Source organism: Arachis stenosperma, chromosome 10, assembly GCF_014773155.1.
Source record: "Arachis stenosperma cultivar V10309 chromosome 10, arast.V10309.gnm1.PFL2, whole genome shotgun sequence".
NCBI classification, from domain to species: domain Eukaryota; kingdom Viridiplantae; phylum Streptophyta; class Magnoliopsida; order Fabales; family Fabaceae; genus Arachis; species Arachis stenosperma.
Genome location: NC_080386.1, coordinates 68,590,401 through 68,594,318, shown reverse-complemented (window position 1 = coordinate 68,594,318; position 3,918 = coordinate 68,590,401). Strand labels below are relative to the sequence as shown.

Below are 3,918 nucleotides of genomic sequence, written 5' to 3'. Positions count from 1 at the left end.
GAAGACGGGGAAAGGTGACCGGGTCCGGAGGTCGGAGGATCTTGAGTTATAGCTCGGAACTGAGGAGTCGGAATGGTCTTCGACCGAGTCTGAACACCCACGGTAGTCTTCTGCGGAGAAGATCGGGCAGAAGCCTCAGCCTCGATATTCCGAGCAGCCGCAGACTTCTTCGACCGACGAAGGAACTTCATGGAATCAGCCTGAGAAGACATCTCTGCAGAAACAAAAGAAAGGGATTATCACAACAGAAAAACCTCCAAAACGAAGCCAAAATACTAAGATGAAATCTCAAAGAGGTCGGGAACTACCTAACTCGGAACGGAGAAGGCTTGGATCTCCCAACATTTTCTTCGTATCCAAGTGAGGTGCCCGACCCCATAAACTGCTCAACACACCCACAAAAGCCTGCTCCACCTCATCTAGACTCTCAAAAGTATACTTAACCGACACTACATTCTCCTGCCAACAAAGAGGAAAAGAAGGCTCCCCACTCTCATCTAGAAAGAAAGGTCGGACATCTCCAGCAGCCCGGACCTTGAAATAGTAGTTCTTGAAATCATGAAACGACTCATCATACAAGGTACAAAACTTCTTTCCCTGGTTAGCCCTAAAAGAGACCCAGGACACCTTCCCAGCACCCGACCCCGGCTTCGTCAACACGAACAGATAGGAAAAAAGAGAAACAGAAGGGGAGACGCCCAAAAACTGACATAAAAGTTGAAACAGCTTTAAAAACGCCCAAGAATTGGATGGAGTTGCGTAGGGGCAAGGTTACACGACCAAAGGACCTCGGACTCCAAGTCGGTAAAAGGAAGTCGTACACCCAGCTTAGAGAAAAAACAATCGTAAGCATAAAAGAATAGCTTCTCGGAACTTTCTAAAGGCGGGAAGCACACTCTCTTCTCGGACTCCGGGGCTACTAGCTCATAATCCCGCTCAGACTCCCTGTTCTCACAAATACTACACTCCCTACGGAACCTAACTAGATACTCAGAATCTACAACAGAAGGGACCCTTAGAGGAACAGGATCTACCCAACCAGACCACTCGGAATCTTGGTCGACATTGCTTGAAACACCTTTCGAGACATAAAAAATCTTGCCTACAAAGAAAATACAACAGCAAGCCAAAAATCACATAATAGGCAGACAGCAAAAAACCTATTCAGCAGAAGCAAGAAAACAAAAGTTCTTTTAGAAGAAAAATGCAGTAACCCGAAAACAAAGTACCAAGAGAAAGAGCCCCCCCACATACAAACAACCAAAACAATGGCGGCGCCTCTTTTCGGGGCAACCCCAGCATAGAAGAAAAAGAAACAAAAGCATATATGCACAGCGAAAGTAAAGACGAGAAACAAACCTGGAAGAAAGGAAGAAGACGACGAGCTCCGATGCAAGAAGAACGAAAACAGCGGCGCAGAGGAAACCCCGAAAAACAAACGCACAGAAAGAATCGGAGAAGAAGAAAAGAGAGAAAGAAGGAAGATGCTCGAAAGAGAGGTGGCGAAAAACCCAGAAAAAGGGAAAGGGAACAGAATAAACAAAGAAAATGAGGAAAGGGGCAAATAAATAATGCCTTCACAGAGCCCGAACGGAAATCGAGGAGAAACGGTAAAAAGCAATAAATGCTGAAACGGCCATTTTCAAATTTTGAAAAGACGACTATGCCCGAGCTCGACCTCTCAAAAGGACGAACTCGGACAGGGGCACTGTTCATACCCTGACCGAGCTCTCCAAACTCGGGAAGTTCGCAGAAGGTCCGACCTCGTCCCAAAGGCCCACGCCTAAGGTCGGACCTCGGACAAATAAAGAAGAAGGCCCATCAAAAGGAACGAAGCCCAAAACCTAAAGGCCGAAAAAGGCCTAGGAAAGGCGGTTCCACAAAAGATAGAGATAAGACTCCCAAAGATAAGATAAGATAAGAATATCTTATCCAGGAAAGATCACGACCAACCACTATAAATACACTGGAGCACCCAGGTATAACTCATACTCTAATTCTACTCAATATCTGCTTGGACCCATGCTAACTTAAGCATCGGAGTGTCATTGCAGGTACAACCCCCAGCCGCTCAGCACACCAAGCTCGGGTCACGGAACCCCTACCTCGGGTCTTGCCAGACGACCGAGCTACACGTTTCAGGTAACCCTCGGAACACTTACTAACAATTAATGATTTGATTGAACATCTCAAAAATTGTTGCCTTTTCTGTTGAGAAAGGTTTTATGTTTGAATCATATCTTTTCTTGTTAGGCAAGTCATTAAATTTTAAAGTCATATCTTTTCAAAATGTTTTCAAATCATATCTTTTAAAATTGTTTTCAAATCATATCTTCTCAATCACATCTTTTTAAAACCATAACTTTTCAATTAAATCTTTTTAACCACATCTTTTTCAAAATAGTTTTCAATCAAATCTTTTTCATTTCTAGTTTCAAAATCTTTTTCAAAAATCACTTGATTTCTTTTTCACTTTTAATTTTCGAAAATTATCAATCAAATTTTCAAAAATGTTTTCAAAATATTTTAATTAATTTTCGAAAATTCTCTTCTCTCCTTCCCACATCCTTCTATTTATGGAGTACCACTCCTTCTGAATGCACAATTCGAACCTTATCTAACTAAAGTTCGAATTCCTCTTCTCCTTCTTCTTTCTATTTCTCTTTTCCTCTGACACCTCAAGGAATCTCTATACTTTGACATAGAGGATTCCACATTTTCTTGTTCTCTTCTCTTTCATATGAGCAGGAGCAGAGACAAAGGCATTCTTGTTGAAGCTGACCCTGAACCCGAAAGGACCTTGAAGAGAAAACTAAGAGAAGCCAAAGCACAACTCTCTTTGGAGGACCTGACCGAATTCTTCAAAGAAGAAGAAGACATGGCAGCCGAAAACAACAACAATGCAAACAATGCAAGGAAGGTGCTGGGTGACTTCACTGCACCTACTCCTGATTTTTATGGGAGAAGCATCTCTATCCCTGCCATTGGAGCAAACAACTTTGAGCTTAAGCCTCAATTAGTTTCTCTAATGCAACAGAATTGCAAGTTTCATGGACTTCCAATGGAAGATCCTCATCAGTTTTTAGCTGAATTCTTGCAAATCTGTGACACAGTCAAGACTAATGGGGTTAACCCTGAGGTCTACAGACTGATGCTATTCCCTTTTGCTATAAGAGACAGAGCTAGAATATGGTTGGATTCTCAACCTAAAGAAAGCCTGGACTCCTGGGAAAAGCTAGTCAATGCCTTCTTGGCAAAGTTCTTTCCACCACAAAGATGGAGTAAGCTTAGAGTGGAAGTCCAAACCTTCAGACAGAAGGATGGAGAATCCCTCTATGAAGCTTGGGAAAGATACAAACAATTAATCAGAAGATGTCCCTCAGACATGCTTTCTGAATGGAGCATCATAGGTATTTTCTATGATGGTCTCTCTGAACTATCCAAGATGTCTTTGGATAGCTCTGCTGGAGGATCTCTTCATCTGAAGAAGACGCCTGCAGAAGCTCAAGAATTGATTGAAATGGTTGCAAATAACCAATTCATGTACACTTCTGAAAGGAATCCTGTGAACAATGGGACTAGTCAGAAGAAAGGAGTTCTTGAGATTGACACTCTGAATGCCATATTGGCTCAGAACAAGATATTGACTCAACAAGTCAATTTGATTTCTCAAAGTCTGTCTGGAATGCAAAATGCACCAAACAGTACTAAGGATGCTTCATCTGAGGAAGAAGCTTATGATCCTGAGAACCCTTCCATGGAAGAGGTGAATTACCTAGGAGAACCCTATGGAAACACCTATAATTCTTCATGGAGAAATCACCCAAATCTCTCATGGAAGAATCAAGAGAGACCTCAACAAGGTTTCAATAATAATAATGGAAGAAACAGGTTTAACAATGGTAAACCTTTTCCATC

The 3,918-nt window shown here is 42.2% G+C and overlaps 1 non-coding gene across 1 annotated transcript; it reads right to left on the bottom strand.

Moving 5' to 3' along the window:
* Positions 1 to 3,283: 3,283 nt before the first annotated feature.
* LOC130959078 (small nucleolar RNA R71) lies at positions 3,284 to 3,391 on the bottom strand. The gene has a single exon (XR_009078173.1). It is a non-coding gene; the product is annotated as a small nucleolar RNA R71 (small nucleolar RNA).
* Between the last annotated feature and the right edge of the window lie 527 nt (positions 3,392 to 3,918).